This window comes from Cupressus sempervirens, chromosome 5 (assembly GCF_028749045.1).
Source record: "Cupressus sempervirens isolate cs-2001-9-10 chromosome 5, ASM2874904v1, whole genome shotgun sequence".
In the NCBI taxonomy this organism is placed as follows: Eukaryota; Viridiplantae; Streptophyta; class Pinopsida; order Cupressales; family Cupressaceae; genus Cupressus; species Cupressus sempervirens.
In genome coordinates this window covers 518,574-537,225 of record NC_143122.1, presented here as the reverse complement: position 1 = coordinate 537,225, position 18,652 = coordinate 518,574, and positions in this window count along the sequence as shown.

Below are 18,652 nucleotides of genomic sequence, written 5' to 3'. Positions count from 1 at the left end.
CAGATTTGGACATATTGTTACAGATTTTCTTGCTACAGATTTTTGTTTGACAAATATGATTTCCAAGGGATATTTTATTACCTCATGTGAATTGGTTTTGAAGGAATGATATTCTAGAAGTATTTTTCATTATGATGGAAGATGTTTTGTCAATTTTCAGAATGTAGGGTTGTTTGGGATTTAATAAGTTATAGATTTTGGTGGTCTGCATTTATACCCAAATCCATGATCAATATTAGAAGTTTCAAATTTTGTGAGGGTCCAATTTTTTATCAAGAATTAGTTTTGAATGTTTTAGTTTGCTGCGAATCCATATGGTTCATTTGGTATCATTATATTGTACTTTTGGGTTATACAAAATTCAGTTTTAATGTGTAATACTCTTGGTTATTCAAATTAAAAATGTTTGGCTTGCTACAGGAAGATGAATTTATGACAAACTATATATATGCAAATTTGAATTTACTCTAAAGTTTATAATTTGTGATGTAGAAAAGAAGATCCACTGTGGAGTCCCTATGGTGCAAGAGCATGTCTACAACAAGAAGTCTAATGGCGACAAGAAGGCAATCTGGAGTATCAGTAAAATGCAAAAGTTTTGCGACAAGAAGTTGCAAAAATAATTAAAATATAGAAGTTGTATAATGGTGAAAATATTTATTTATTAGAGAAATATGCCTGATGGATGTGCCAAATGTAATGAAAGATCCTTTGTAACTGAAAGAGAATCCCAAGAGTCATTTGTAACTGCCCAAAAGTAATTATAAAAAAGACATGATCGATGGAGAGAATGAGTTAGTTCAGAGGGAAGAGAAAAAATGTAAAAAATTATCCCACCCTCTGGCTGTTGAGAGTCATGGTGATAGTTGTAGTTGTTTTAAGTATTTTCAATAAATTTTAGAGTTCTATGTTATTTCATTCTCTATTTTTTTTTGTTATACTCTCTATGGTTCATGTTCCCAGTTTACATTCAAAGTTGGTTAATGTTGTCCATGTATTTGAATTTTTGTAAGGAAGAATCTGGTCAATTTAAGTTAAATCTATGTAGGAAAGTTAGTATCGCTACAGGAAGTTGAATAAATTAATGTCACATATCTACACATTTTCAAAAAAAAAAACTATGTTACTGTAGACTTACAGAAATCATGTATGTTTACTATGAGTCAAAGAAAAAATTAGATTTGGAAATAATATTCAGATTTGAGGTTTACAAGTTACATAGCATTGTGTTGATTAATAATCAGTTTGCAATCAGTTTGTTGTTCCATTTTCTCTATTTGCAGACGTCCAAGGCATCCACATATTTTAATATAAATGAGGAAGTGGTCAGGTTGTACTAAGTTGATGCAGGAAACCAAAATGTGGTGACAGGAGGTCAAGAAAATTCATGTCGCATGACAATTTTCAGTGGGTATTGTTAAAATTAGTTGGTTAACAGTCTGTAGGAGTTTTTAATCATTCCTAAAGTTCATGTTGCATGTTCTCATTTAAATATGTATAAGAGGAATTAGTTAGTTAATGGTTGAGATTGGTTTTACTTTGATCTTGGAAGATGTATGTGCCCCTTGAAGCAACTTAGTTGAGTGATTGATTTCCTCCTGAGTTTTCCAAGGTGAGGCTATGCATCACAAATAGGATGCATGGATGGATGAAGTAATCAAGACCACCCCATTATGACATATATCAAGTATATACAAGAGAGAAATGGGAGAATGACAAAACCCCCTTAGAGGAAAAAGTCCCCCCCATAAAGGAGAAGAAGGAGACAAGGTAGTCCACCCCCCACCCCCTAAATGTAAGGTGCCAACTAGTGAGAAATGCTTCAATATAGAAGCTAATCTATGACCACTGAATTATGTTCCTCCCCTGTGGAAGAAACAAATGCAAGGGTACAAAGGAGATGCATCCCCTAGATGGAGAAAGAATCTCAATGATGTAAGGTATCTCTAAAACTAGTTCAAGTGTCCTTTTGTCAATACTAATGGTGGCTCCCTCCAACAGTGTTGAGAAGGAGTGATGTAGAACCTATTTCAAGGAACCAACAATCTTCTCAAATGACAAAGAGACCTCTAAAAATTGTTGTACATAAGTATCCATAATAATGCCAACATGTAAAGATTGATCATGTAGAGAATGGACATGATGGTTAGAGTGAGCCCTCACAAAAACTGTAGAAGGATCGTCCTCAAAAAAGAGAAGCAGTATATCATCAAAGAAGTCCTCCAAATATATTGTGTATGACTCTACAAACAAACATGAAATGTTAGTCAAGAAGTCATCACCTGAGGCTAGAACTGGAAGACAAATTGTACCCTACTATTGTGAAGTAAATGAATCTATCACTACAAAAATGGATGAAGTATTTACCTCAAAGAGAAGATGAATATCATCAATAGTATCTCCCACACATTCAATGTGAGACTCCATAAATAGGCCTACAAGTGCAAGAAGGAAGTCATCACATTAAGGTAGAGTACGAAGACATAAAGTGTCCTGTTGCACTAAATCTAAAGCATCTATGGCTGGAATAGGATCATTAGGACCAACATGAGTTGTAGGTGTGATCTCAGCTAAAGAAGATGCAGCTACAACTGGAGGTATAAGATCTTTTGGGAATGGAGGAATATGTGGGTCTCCATATGCCTCCCAAATATGAATCCAATGAACATATGGATTAGTTGCCTTAAGTTCAATAAGTGAATCCAAAACCTCCATATCCATATATAGAAAGAGAACAATACTAATGAAGGAAAAAGTCTCAATATCATATGTAAGTCCTTTAGCATATGGTAGTGCATTATGCTAACTAAGATATTTGATAGCCAATTGACTCCATTCTTGATAGTTGATTGGGGTCAAATAAATCAAATCTTCCTCTTCCATATGTCAGAGGACTTACATATGATATTGAGACTTTTTCCTTCATTAGTAGTGTTCTCTTTCTACATATGGTTATGGAGGTTTTGGATTCACTTATTGATCTTAAGGAAAATTCTTAAGATCACAAAAATAGAAAAGCATGGTTCGAGAGTAGTACACGATCATAAAAAATGCCAACATAGTCACTAGGAATCTTTTATGCCACAAGAGAATCTATGACTAGAATATTCAACTACAGTGAGGTGGAGGTAATGGATTTTGTATCAGAAAGAGTGTCTACTAGAGTTATCAACAAAGCAATGGTTGGGATATGCCTTTTTTGTTGCCGAAATGCTTGGAATAATTCCACATTCATGGGTGCATTGGACTCTAAAGGCTTTAAAAGGAAAGTTTCATGCAATACAAACAAAGAAGTGCCTAGATTATGGGGACTGCTGGTAGGTGAGCTTAGCCAGTCTAGTCATCAGTATTGCACACCAATGAAGAGTTGTGGGTTGTTGCCCCAATTTGAAAGTCTGGTAGTGAATAGAGAATATTCCTTGTGCTAAATGGAATATGCCATGTTGTAGAGCCAGGGTGTGACTGCTTGGTTTTGCAAAAAAAATTCTCTGCTAGGCCAACTGGCTAGAAAAATATTTTGAAAAAGCTATCTGAAAATCACAAAGAAAAGGAAAATACTAGATCTAAATTAAATTAAATTGTAGATCTTAAGATCATACCTAAACTTGCAAATTGGGGCCTCCAGGTGCCAATTTGCAAATTTTATTTTTCCTCACAATCGACTTTGGCCTAGGGCAAGTAAGTTTATAGCCTATTTTCACCAAATCAGCATTCCATATGGAATGAAGAGGTCAAATCTAGCTCTAAATGCTCCCAATAATAGTGATGTTCTAGATTCAGGCCACGGTGATGAAGCAACAATGGTCTCGAATGACTATGTGAAGAGAAATTATCTAAGAGATTTGATACCATGTAAGAATTTGCCTTAGGGAAAGATTCACCCAAGATCATAAAACTCAAACACAAGCACAATTATAGACCAAAAAGGAGGATGATCAATATATCAAATTATGTCCTCATACATTGCTTTGTATTGTATTCAAATGAGTGTACACACTAGGAGTGCGTATATATAAAGGCTTCTCAAGAAGCACCTAGAATGTCTCTAGAAAGAACTAGGACATAAGATAAGGATGAAAACTAAGCACACATCTTATCCATCATTCTAGATGAGAGGATAAGAATGACAAGGTGTTTCTCAAGTGGAAATGTTGTGGTCAGCATGTGCTTAATTAGTGTGCTAACACATGTGTTGTAGACATCATGTGCATAAAAGAGGTGCAAACTCCTATATTGTCAACATGAAAACTCACAAGAGTGCGCATACTCCTAGGTGACCAAATAAATATTAAAATAATGCATTAACCTAAGTAAACTTAAGTAAGTGTAAATAGTGAATAATTATTTACACCAACACCTTATTTACTTTTCAAGGTTTAAGCAATAATGCCACTTATCTTATACAAGGGTGTATAGATCCTTGGGCATTGTGTTGTCTAATTCAAGTGGAGTATTCTTGAACTTAGACATCATGGAATGCACTAACTCTTCTACCTTATTTTTCTCTTTTCTAGCAAGTTTACCAAAATCAATGTTCTTCAATCCTGTCATATCTACATTATCTTTAATATTATCACAGATATTCTCAAGATCAGATTTAGATGCATGAGTTACCACCCTAAACTAAATTGTATCTTCTAATTCTATCTTTTCATTGTCAGTTTCATGCTGTGCAACATACTTTCTCCTTTGTTTCTTCTTCATTGGGCCCTTCTGTTCAATTGCTTTTGTTTTCTCCTTTGCCCTCTCTTTAGCCTTTTGAGTAATGGCCCTTATAGTAGCTCTTGTTGTTGGTACAATTGGCTCTGTTGTGCTTGGCTTGGTAGCCTTCTTTACCTTTTCTTTGGCTACAAGTTGTGCCTTAGCCTTTCTCTTTTAAGGTTTTGGCTTTACTGGTGCTTCATCAGCTTCTTCCTCCTCTACAGGTTCTTCTTCTTAGTCTTCACCCATGCCTTGGGTTAAAGCTAAAGGTTCTTGACCTTGCATCTCTTCTTCCTCATCAACTTCTTCTTCATCTTCTTCTTCATCATCATCGACACCTTCTCCAAACTTGGCCTTTAGTTTCCTTACCATTTTGTCCTTCTTTTTCAAAGTAGAGGCTGTCTTCAGTTCCATCTCAACCTTTGACTTCACAACATCATAATTACCAAATATTTTAGCACTTTTATCAATTTATTTAGCAAGGAGTGCAGTGATGGTGGCTGAGGTTTTGTCAACATTTATTTCATAGCCTAGGGGCTTTAGCCATCTAAACTTAGGTACTGTAGCCTGGATGTAAGTGTAATCAATATCAACAAGGAAACAAATGTCATTGTAGCATTTCTCAACTAGGGAAACATGAATCCTTAACCTCTGCTTCATAGATTTCTTAAAATATTCAAAATAGCATATCATAATTGACTCAAAATTGTCTCCCATTTTCTCTATATATTCATTAATTTGAACAACAACTAACCTATTTGTCTTCCATCCTATTTTGCCAAAAGATGTAAAATCATTTTACACATAGAAAAAAATACATACAAGTATTGATCCAAACTTGCATTGAGCACTCTTTGACCTTCTAATAGCTCCAAGATTTTCATTTATCTGTTGAAGTTGAAGTTTTTCAAGATCATAGGTGTGATCTTTCTTCACAATTTTATATCCAACATCCACTGCTATGCAGGGCACATTATTTAGCTTGCTTGATTGATAGAATTTGTGGGACACTCTAACATCAAAATCCAGCAAAGGGTCTATAATGGTGTCAATAGTCATACCATGCTTATTCCACTTTGAACTACATGCCATTTTGACAAACTAGGGTTTTATGAGTATAAAACTGCATAGCTCGATAGATGAAGAATAACTTTAAAATCAATGAATTGGTGCTTGATCTTTGCTATGATCTATTCAAATGCTTTAAATTGTTTTGTAGATCACTTCTTCTCTCTGCTTGCTCTTGCTTTGAGTTTGTAATAACGAAAAATAGGTGAAAATCTACCATATACCCTTGAAAACTCTACAATTAATGCTTAGTTGTGTACAACTGTAAAACTTGGCTTCAATGTGATTTCTATTTGACTCAGTATCCATTGATTTTACCTCCACTCTACAACTACTATTGAGTTGGCTCCAACTAACTTTGACTATCATCTCGGTAGACACTAGTATTTACTTAGCATCTAAAGTGGACCTTTCATACTCGGCAGAAATTTGAGAAATTGAAGATTTGGCCTTGGACTTTCCTCATTATCTTGCATCTTTTTTCATGCTGATCTATATTTTTTAGTACTAATATTTCTTGGAACTGATGTATGATAAAACATTTTAAATATTAGTCCCACATACATGCTTTGCTTAGTTTGATGAAGTGTGACCACTTGACCCATTGGGTGAAGTGATCCCTTCTCCATTTGATGTACTCCCATCATCTTTCTTCTTCCATGTCTTGTTCATTTCATTCTTGATGTGCTCAACATCTATCTTGCCTTTACCTTTCTCAAATTTAGAACTGTGTGCCTTGGACCTAGTTGGACAATACTTGCTGATGTGACCAGTCTTGTGACAACTAAAACATGTGGTTTGACTCAACCATCTCCCTTAGTTACCATTGAAGTGTGTTATAATTCAATTCTCAAGGATATGTCCATATTGATGACAATAGCGAAAACTATATATTGTATTGTAATCCTAGTTGTAGGAGCTTTCATAGCTTCTTACCTTTGTTGGCTTGCTTGATGACCATGTGGACTTGGATCTGCATTCAAAGGCTTTGTGTCCAAACTTATAACAATTGTAGTAGTGTCCTTCAAATGTTGGTGCATGCATGGTTCTAGTTCTGCATCATGTGCCTGATGACCTTGTTGGTTGCACTTGTGACAATGAGTCATGTTCTTTGGCCTAGCATTCTAACTTGCATTCTTATTCCTACAAACATTAGTTGTATGTCCTTTCTTACCACAATGATGATAAGTAGGTTTAGAGTTCTTACCTTTATTTTTCCTTTCCTTAGTAGATTTGGATGATTCTCCTTCTTCAGTGCTTATGTAGCCCAATCCTAATTTATCTCTACTAAATCTAGGGGATTTTAGTAGTTTCTCAAAGTACTTGATGGCTTCATTTGGCTTGTTGAAACTTTTAGCAAATTCCTTTTCTCTTTTCAAGTCATTCTATAGCTATTCATTCTATAACTTCAGTGTGGTTATTTCAATGTCTTTGACATTCAACTCATGTTGAGAATTCATCATTTGGCTTAAGGTGTCCAATTGCATGTTTGAGATCCTAGATAACTCTGCTAACTTTTCCTCTAATCTATTCGCCAAAATTATTTTGTCTTCTTCAATCATGGTCTTGTCTTCTATAGCTTTCTTCTTTTGTTTAGTCACCTCACACAATAGTATAGCTTGTGATTCTTGTTTTGACTTGATATTTATGATCGCTTCAACTTGTGCTTTTTTCTTTTCAATCAAATCTATAATTGCTAAATCAAATTCACTATAGTTACCATCGGTAAATAAATTTGTGGTGTCAATCTCTTTGTATTGTGTGTCATTGTCTACTATAGCAATCTCTTTCCTTCTCTTGAGGGAACTCATCAAAGCATCTTTGGCTTCATTCAGTTGATGTAGTATGAGATGTATCTCAATCTCCTAGTTTTCACTTAGCTCTGATACCAATTGTTGAAATTACAAATGGGAAACATACACTTCTGGGGGGGGGGGGGTGTGAATTAACAGTTCAAACTTTAGCACTTAAAATTCTTATACAATTTATTAGATTTATGTAATTAACTAAAATTAAATATAAAGAAAATGGATCAAATCATATAAGCATACACACACTTGACACTTGATATGATTACCTAGAAACCCTCCAAATATGAAGGTAAAATTGGGGTGGGAATGACACCCACAATTCTTCACTACTGTAGCAATAAAGTGTCACCTATTAAGGTTACAATAAGTTGACCACGAAACATGATTTGCCCTATAGAAGGCTTGCCTTGTTAAAATCTTACAAGAGACTATTAAATCTCATTCTATTAAAGGATTTTAAGACCCTATTAGAAGTGTGCCTGGTTAAAGGACTTTAGAACATTCACTTGGAATGTCACTCTATTAAAGGATTTTACAATGACTGTTAAGTCAACCTTAGTCTGAAGGATTTCACTTTTCTGATATAGTTAGAAAGTAACAATAGAATGTTTGATATGATGACTTACAACTTTAACTTGCTAGTTTCAAGTCACCATTATGTCATTCTTAATCCTTTTTTATTTGATTTGCCAATGCTGAATCTTCGATCCTCTATTCTATAAACTGATTATGCAATTCTTTCACTCTATTAAGTCACCTTGAATGCTTTCTGATCAATTTACCCCTTCTCTTCCTTCTACTCTTTTCTTGTGTGCATGCCTTCATACATATTGAATTATGGGGCTTCATCTTCCTTAAAAATAATTTTTGGTGGCTTAGGTTTAAGTATGAATCTACAGCTAAGATTCATTCAATTTTTTCACTTAATCCCTTCTAATTTTTGGATTGGTTGCATGTTTATTGCATAGGGAATACAAATAGATTTGTCCTTATCTTCAAAGCTTCAAGATTTATTAATAAGTTCAAATAAAAATGGTTTACATAGTTGTTTTTGCCATCACAAACAACTAGATCTAATATGTGTTACTCAACACTTCATAATACTGATGCTCAACACATACTATAGTTCTATTTTTGGCTTGGCACCTGAATTGTTTGACATCAACTACTTAATCAACACTTGAATCACTCAGCACATAAGTGACTCGGCACTCATTTCAACTCAACATCTATACATATTATACTTGACATGTATTACTATCTCATCATGAACTTAGTAAATATCTTAAGTGTGTTGACACTCAATTGTCAAAATCAATCTGAGATCAACAACCATGACATTGGAATCACTTGCAAGTGTCTTTGAGAATTTACAATCCAAGTATTAGGAGGACTACAAGTTGCATAATTTTTCATGTATTACATATGCATTTACTTTGACATTGCTTATAAGAGTGTTTCAAGGTTGGGAACCACTTAAACATCCTTTGCATGGTTTAAAGGTAATTTCATTGTGGAAGAGGCTTCTACAAGGGAATGAGCTTCATGATTGTGACATTTAAACATAAGAAAAACTTGATTCTTCAACTCCTTACACTCAACTCTTCACTAAATTTATTCTTCTAGTAGTGAGAATAGTTGCTACAAATTCCTAGGAGGCAAGGGAGCCTAAACCTATGCTACATTTTTCTAGAGACAAGGGAGAAGTTACTACCAGCTTCAATACTTCATAACATTCTAGATCATATAGTGATGCCCAAATTAATAGCAGTAGTAGATACTTAAGATCCTCGCAAGGAGACTCTACCAATACATTCATGGTTACATCATTGGATTCCATTGTTCAGCCACTTTATGGAGCCTTTATATTCAACCATTTTTTATAAGTTGGGGAATGCACTTCATGCCTAGCATGCAAGTGATGCATTTACATATGTGATTTTATCACGTTGGAAAGCTATATTTGATCCTGCTAGTTGGGAACAACTGATTGTTCATTTTATTGTACCTAATATGATGATAGTTCTACAGGAATTTGTAATCAACCCAAATAATTAGAAAATAGATCAATTTAATTGGTTTATGGCTTGTTTCTTTCTAAAAATATCTGCTATGATATGTTTTTAAATTTTTTTTTGGCAAACTCTACCCATTCTTCCTAGTCTACATTATTTTTGTGCAGGATCTTGAGGTAAGTCACTTAGCATTGGTTGAGTGAGTTTTATTTTTTATTTATTTTTATTCTATAATATGTATGCAACTAAATCAATTTTTCTATTGTGCTAAGATGTAATAAGCACCTTAAAAAATATCTCTTTGTATATATACATACATACATACATAGACACACACATATATGTGTGTATGTACACACACACACACACACACACACACACACACACACACACACACACACACACACACACACACACACACACACACACACACACACACACACACACACACATTTATTTATATCTCTATCTACTACATCAACACAAATATCATTTCATATTGATGACTTATTTAGACTATCTTTCTCCCATTAATAAGTTTTGATAGTAGCAAAGAACTAATTATCTTAGTTGTTGATGAGAACCAATAGATATTATTGTCTATCTTAGGGACATAAAGAGAAGATATGGGTACAATGAAGGAAATGTCATAATTTGTGTTTCATTTTTGCCTCTTCATTTTGATTTTTTTCAAGGGAATCTTGACAATGTTAATAGAAAACAACAATGCACTTTCTAAGCTTTTACAATTGTTCAAAAAAATTAATGTTTTACAAGAAAATGCACTTGAAGAACTATTAGCTCAGAAGCAAGAACATGGTGTTGAAACCGTACAAAAAGTGCTTGACATGAGAGGTTTGCAAGTGAGTGTGTTGACCAATCTTAAAAACTTTAATGCTGAAATGAAAGCTATCAAGGATCAAACACCTATGCCAAAGGTGAAACACGGTGTGAAGTTAATTTTAGATATAGTAGAGGCATATATTCATAAGTTTGATCAAAATTCAAGGCACATGAGAGAGTTTTTGGCAATATACTAGAAGGAGAAGAGGCGGCTTTAGAAAGAGATTGCATAGTAGAAACAAAAACTAGACAACATAGAGGATATTATGGGAGCACTAGATAGAATCTAGGAAATTGCTGCAATAGGTACAATGACTTTGGAATCACTTGCAAGTGTCTTTGAGAATTTACAATCCAAATGTCAAGAGGACTACAATTTGTGTAATTTCTTATGTATTGCATCTACATTTTCTTTGCCATTACTTATAAGAGTGTTTCAAGGTTGGGAACCACTTCAACATCCTTTTCATGGTTTAGAGGTAATTTCATTGTGGTAGAGGCTTCTACAAGGGAATGAACCTCATGATTATGGCATTTACACACAAGAAAAACTTGCTTCTTTAACTCCTTACACTCAACTCTTCACTTAAGTTATTCTTCCAATAGTGAGAATAGATGCTAAAAATTCCTGCAAGCCAAGGACCCTAAATGCATGCTACTTTTTTTGGAGATATGGAAGAAGTTACTATCGGCTTCATTACTTCATAACATTATAGATCATATAGTAATGCCCAAATTAACAACAATAGTAGATACTTGGGATCCTCACAGAGAGACTTTTCCAATACATGCATGGTTACATACATGGCTCCCATTGTTGGGCAAATGTATGGAGCCTTTATATCCAACCATTTGTTATAAGTTTATGAATGAGCTTCATGCTTAGCATGCAAGTGATGCATCTACGTATGCAATTTCATCATCTTGGAAAAATGTATTTGATCTTGCTAGCTGGGACCAACTGATTGTTCATTTTATTCTACCTAATCTGGTGATAGTTCTACAAGACTTTTTAATCAACCAAGATAATCAACAACTAGACCAATTTAACTGGGTTATATCTTGTTTCTTTCTAAAAACATTTTATATGATATGTTTATGTAAACTTTTGTGTGAACTCTACCCATTTTTCTTGGTCTACATTATTTTTGTGTAGGATCTTGAGGTAAGTCATGTAGCATGGGTTGAATGAGTTTTATTATTTTATTATTTGGATTCTAGAATATGTATGTAGTTGGATCAATTCTTTTTTTGTACTAAGATGTAATAAGTACCTTAAAAAATATCTTTCTGTATACATACATACATACATACATATATATAGATATATAGACACACACATATGTGTGTTTATGTATGTATATATACATAAAGATAAGCTTCTCTAATCACCCACTAGGGGAAATATAAAGAGATACATGTTTAGAAGGAAAGAAAAGAACATTTTCATAGGTACATCTTCTCCCCTTGAAGAAAATCATAGAGAAAGGACAAGAAGATCACAAGGGCATGACACAACAATGAAATCACAAAGTAAGGGCACATAGATCACAAGGGCATGATGAAAAATGTACAGATTACAAGGGCACAACAACGAAATGCAGAGATCACAATGACACAACAAAAAAATGTAGAGATCACAAGGGCATGACAATGAAATGCAGAGATCATAAGGGCATGATAATGAAATGCAGAGATCATAAGGGCACAACAAAAAAATGCAGCAATCACAAGGGAATGCCAATTAAATCCTAGATCTCCACTAGTCTCCACCAATGGCATGACAATGAAATGTAGAGAACCCAAGGACATAAAAAAAAAGTAGTAGTCACAAGGGCATGAAAATGAAATCCTAGATATCCATTGATGTCCACCAACATCCAGAGCTCTCCACCCTCTTTTGTGTGCAACTCTCCACAATTAATCAAAACAAATGGGGAATGATTAATGTTGTATTTTTTTATTTTGTTTATAATCATGCTAACATTGCAATGATGATGCTCATTGTTGGAATGTTCAAATAGGAATAATGCTTCTGAGAGGGGGGGGTGAATCAGAAGTACTATGCTTTGACCATTAAAACTTTTTCTTAACTGAAAGTAAATTGCATGCATATAAACGTATTAAATAATTATGAAAAACACATAAGCATCACCACATAACACTTGAGATTTTGGTAACCCAAAAACCCTCCAAGAATAAGAAGGTAAAACTGGGGTGGGGATGATACGCACAAAAATTACTACAGCAATAAGGTTTAACCACTTCTGATGGTCTTCTCTGTTAAAAGCTTTACACTATATCAATAGTGACCTAGTTCAAGGATTTCAAACACTTTACAAGAAGTGCTACCCTGCTAAAGGATTTCGTCACCTATTTATAGGATTTATAAAATAGCTGCTAAGCTAACCTATTACCATAGGATTTTCTTTCTAATACAATTACTAGAGAGTATTAGGTATAATAAACCTAATAGCTTACAATCCTTCGATTGTTGAATATAGGCACTTGATCTATTTTTTTTTTTATCTTGATCCTTTTTGATCTAATACTCTTCACTCTGAGAATTAGTTCTCCTTGCACACCCTCATCCATCCACCATAGGGTTCAATGTGATTTTTTCTTCCTTATAAAGACATTCGAAGACTTAGGGTTAGGTATGGATCTACGATTCACATTGAATCTCTATTTCTCACTTATTCCTTACACATTTACAATTGGCTGCATGCCTTCTCCATTTTTCTTATTGGCTGCATGCTGATTGCATGGAAAAAACAAAAGATTTGATCTTATCTTTTAATCCTTAGAGATTTATCATATGTCAACCATGAAAATGATTGACATATGAATTTGTAATGTTACAAACTCATATGTGCATTCTGTGTTGCTCGACACTTACTAATTTCTGATGCTTGGCACTTATATTAAACTAGCTTAATCGACACTTGTATTTCTATATTGCTTGGCATCATCTATAACTCAGCACTCAAATGTCACTCGGCACTTGTATCATGCTCGGCACCTAATCTTCACTTGGCACCTGAAGACTGCTCGACACCTGAAGATCACTCAGCATCTGAAGGCTTCCCTGACTTGGCTCATGTTGTGGCTTGGCATACATGGTGTACTTGGCTCCAATGTAGAAAGTGATTAAGTGTGTTGGCACTCAATTGTCAAAAACCATTTTGAGGTTAACAATCTCCCCCTTTGACATGAGTGACAAAAACACCTAACTGCCCTTATGAGTACATCTATTAATCTGCTTGGTATATATAGAGGTTTTTAAAACCTTAATCAAAATTTGTAATGTACAATATATATATACCTCAAAAGTATTGTAACTCCCCCTGAGTTGATTGTGCCATCATCAGTGCTATCTTGGTAACCAAATTTTTTGATGTTGTATGCTTTGCCTTTTTATCTTGTCTCCCCCTTTATCTTATCTCCCCCTTTTTATTATCTTATCTCCCCCTTTTTGACACTTATGGCAGAGGGTTTTTAAGGGTTAAGACCATATTTCACCAAAAATGTGTTGTTTACCTCCATAATAATCCTAATAGCTACATCCCAATTATGCAAAGCAATTTCCAATGATTTATGCTGGAGGGCAGTCTCTGCAGCAAGATGAATAAGTCCTTCTAAAGTAGAAAGATTAGGGTCTTTCTTGAGAACATTTTCAGCATAGACTTGTTCTTTATGGAGGATTTCCAAATGTGGGGTTATAGAAGATCAAAGCTATAATAGTTTGGCCTTGATGGTGGCATCTTCTATTGTTAATATAACTATCTCTTTTTGAGTGTGAAGTGTTTGAGCAAAATTCTTCTCACTTTGAGTTGGATCTTTAGATAGCTAAATGCTAGAAATATTCAAATTTCTCTCCAGGCTCATTATCTTTTGGCTAGTCTCTTGTGTGAAATATGAAAAGTCACACAAATTTTTGTACAATGAGAATATATTCTCAAGTACCTTTTTGATTTTGTCTATGACCTTTGCCAATTCAATCTGAGAAAGTGCTATTTCACTAGATATTTTCTCATTAACATTTCCTTGAAATTTTCTTTCAGAACATTCCATGAGTTTTGCATTTTTTTCTAGGTCTGCATTTGTCACCTGTTCAACAATATTTGATAATTGTTCCATGATATGCTTTGACTCATCTAGTGACTAAATACTGAAAGCTTCCATAAATATATCTTTAATTTCATGTATTGTTTGCTTTTGTTGATACTCCTTTTTGAGTATCTCTTGCCTCTTTCTTCTATTTAGTGCTTCCTGCACCTTATTGATTTGATCGATATTTTTTTTTTTTGAGTCATAACTTAGTATGACTATCTCCTCATCTAGTTCAGGGTTTCCATAGTGAAGTACCCTTGCAATATTTGTAGAGCTTGATCAAGAGGCTGATATTTGGAAAGGCTTTTGTGAAGGAATCCTCGAGGTAGGCAAATTTATCAATGTTTGTATTGCCTCTTGCTCTTTAGGGGATTCTTCTATTTTCTCCTCTTGTTCTCTACCTTGATCAGTTATTGTAATTATAGGAAGTGCACCTTGAGTTTGTGACATAGGATCAGATGTTATAGTCTATCCTATTTGTTCTATTTCTTTGTCTACTACTGTACTTGGCTTCTGAACTGTGGTGTCAACTATGCCTATTGAAACAATTGTTGGCATTTGAAGTTGACCACTAGTAGCTATAGAGATGATGGAAGGTGGTTCTTGTGGATTCACCTTATCTCTAATTGTGTTTTCTACTAGTTTTTGTAGTTCAGCCATACTAACCAATATTAGATCTGCACATAATCTTACTTGTTGCATAGATTGGTCAAGGATTCTTTTGAGATCCTCTACAGTTAATGGATTGATGTTCTGAGTAGAAGTGTCAAGAACATCCTATATAGTTATTGTTTCTGCAGGTGTGATGGGTACATGAGGAGGGCTAGAAGGTAGCATTTGTGTGTCTTGCACAGTCTGATCTTATTGTTGCTTTTCCTTAGCTATTCCCATTTCGATTTGTTTTTGTGTCTCCTCCTCTGTTTCCTTCTTTTCTTCTTCCTTCTTCTCATCTTCTTGTTTCTTTCCTTCTTCCTTCTTTTCTTCTCTACCTTTCTCTACTTCAGTCTTCTCTTCTTTCCTTTTTCTTCTTTCTTCTGGTGGAGTAGAAGCTTCTTCCTTGTATTCTTCTTCAAGAAAATCTTCAATCTTTTTGTACAAGTTCTTCCATGATTTGGTTGTTCTTTGTACAATATCTTCCATTTTGTTTTCGAGAATGAAGAATGCCCTGTATTTAGGTGTAAACCTGGCATTGTGCCTTTTGACTACTTTTTCTATTTGCTCCTTAGTCAAATCATGCAGTATGCTTGCTAGGGTTTTTTCTCTCATCTCCTTTTCTATTCTTAAATAGAAATGTCATCTGTCTTCTACAATTTTTGATAGTTCATCTGGCAATTGTCCATCTAGTTCAAGAGGGGTGTACTTGAACTATGACATCATTCCATAAATTGATTCCTCTATTCTATTATGTTCTTCTTTAGTGAACTTATTGAAATTAACTTTATTTATATTTCTTAAATCTTCATTTACAATCTTTTTACATAATATATCAACTAAGGAATGACTTGGCTTTTTAGATTGATCTTCTTCATCAGTATCAGGTTGAGCTACATATCTTCTTCTTTTCCTAGGCTCATCATGTGTCTTCTTGATTGGTTTCTCCTTTGTTGCTTTGTCTTTAGCCTTTTGAGTAGAGGCCCTTATTGCAGCTTTGGTTGTTGGATTTTGGGGTGATGGCATGACAGCTTTCTTTGGTTTGGGCTGAGCTGGAGGCTAATCTTTTTCCTTTCTTTTCTTTGGCTTGGCCTAGGTTGGTGCTTCCTTGGTTTCTTCTTCCTTAGCACCTTCCTCCTTGTCTTCACCTAGGCCTTGAGTTAGTTCCATTGAGCCTTACTCTTGTTCATCCTCTTCATCATCATTTTCATCATCATCATCTTCAACTTCAGCCTCTACCCTTTCACAAAATTGCTTCTTAATTTTCTTCATCAATTTATCTTTCTTTTTCAATGTGGAGGCAATTTTTAATTCCATATTTATTTTTGATATTACCACATCATAAGTGCAAAAATGTGGGGCACTCTTATCTGTTTCTTCTGCCAACAATGCAATTATTGCTACAGATGCTTCATCAACATTGATTTCATAACCAAATGGCCTTAGCCATCTCACCCTTGGAATTGCAGCTTGAATGTAGGTGAAGTCAATATCAACTAAGAAACATATATCATTAATATGTTTTTCCACTAAGGAAACTTGTATTCTCACCCTTTGCTTCATGGATTTCTTGAAATCCTCAAAATAGCTTGTCATTAGAGTATCAAAATTTTCTCCCATTTGTTCTATATACTCATTTGTTTGGGATATTATAGTCCCATCACTCCTCCATGTAACTTTTCCAAATGAAAGAAATTCATTCTGAACATAAAAGAATATACAAACCAAAATTTCTCCAAATTTACATTGAGCACCCTTTGTCCTTCTTATGGCTGTTAGGTTTTCATTTATCTGCTATAGTTGTAGTTCAGCAAGATCATAAATATGATCCTTTTTCACCAGTTTGTAACCTACATCTACTGCTATACATGGCACACTGTTGAGTCTACTGGATTGGTAGAATTTGTGGGCAATAACTCTAACAACAAACTCAACTAGAGGATCTTGAATGGTATGAATAGCCATTCCTCTCTTGTTCCACTGAGAACTTGTATTCTTTTCAATGACATCCTTCCAGATTCACTTCTCAAGGTCTTGTGCCAATCTAGGGTAGGATATCCAGTTACCCTATGAATTAGTCTTTTTGTTAATTTTTAGGGATATCTTCTAAGCATAGACTACCATCATGAATTCTGTTCAATACAAGTATGATCCATTCTGTCTTGAATATGGTGGGAAAACTTAAAACTTGTGTCAAAACCTTCCTTTCAACAATTTTGTATTCATCTTTTAATACTCCATTGACACATAGCTTTGCAAAGGCTTCTCTAATTTCCATGTCTCCTAGGACTCCTATCTTGCAATTGTAACATCTTCTTACATCCTGAACCATGACAACGTTTGGGGGTATGCAAGAAAGGGCTCTAGATGGGTCATTTTTGTATGCCACTTTAGGAATAGGGCAAAAATTAGGCTGCCTAACCTCATTAGACACTAGCTGGACTTCAAATGATTCTTTTTCTAAGGTTTTCTCAAAACTCGTAGCCATTTATGTAAACTAGGGTTTCTTTTACATAGAAATATGAAACTGCATAGCTCGGCACAAATGAAAATACCTCAAGATCGATGAAAATGCATTGTAGGAGGTTGCAATCTTCTTGGAATACTAGATTCTCTATTGTGAAGTTGCTCTATGCTCTTTATCTCCTTTGCTTCTTGATCGCAATTAATAAAAATGATTGAAATCGTGATAATATACCCTATTTCCATTGCATTAAATGTTCAACTGCAAACTCAGCTTATGAAGAATTTTTAATATTACTTGACTTTCATAGGAGTTTCTTAACTCGGCATCAGTCATCAACTTGATCGCTATTAGGAACTTGGCTTCTACTAGGATTTTACTTGGCATCCAAAGATAGCTCGACATCATCATTTAAAATTTGTCTTGGCATCTTTTTTCATGCAAATTTGTACTTTTCATTGCTTCTTTATGGTTTAGGGTTGATGTATGATACTTCCTTGTATGTATCAACCGTATAGACTCATCTTGAGATTAATTGGATGAGAAATGATCACTTGACCTTGTGGGTGAAGTGACCCTTTCATTGGATGTACTTGATTCATTCTTTTTATGTCATGTCTTGTTCATGTTTGTTCTAATGTATTCCTCATCAATATTTTCTTTGCCGTTGTTTGATTCAATTTTTGGTGATTTTTACCTTGTACGACAGTTTCTGTCAATGTGACCAGTTTTTAGGCAACTAAAACATGTGGTTTGGCTTAGCCACCTACTATAATTCCCTCTAAAATGTGTTTTTATGTAATTCTAGGGTATATGTCCATATTCTTGACAATAATGACACCTATACCTTGTGTTGTAATCCCAATGGTACTAAATTTCATTTCCTTTTGTTCTTGTTTGTTGATTTGATGTGCACAGAGGCTTTGATCTACATTCAAATGCTCTGTGTCCAAACTTCTCACAATTATGACAATGTCCATCAAATC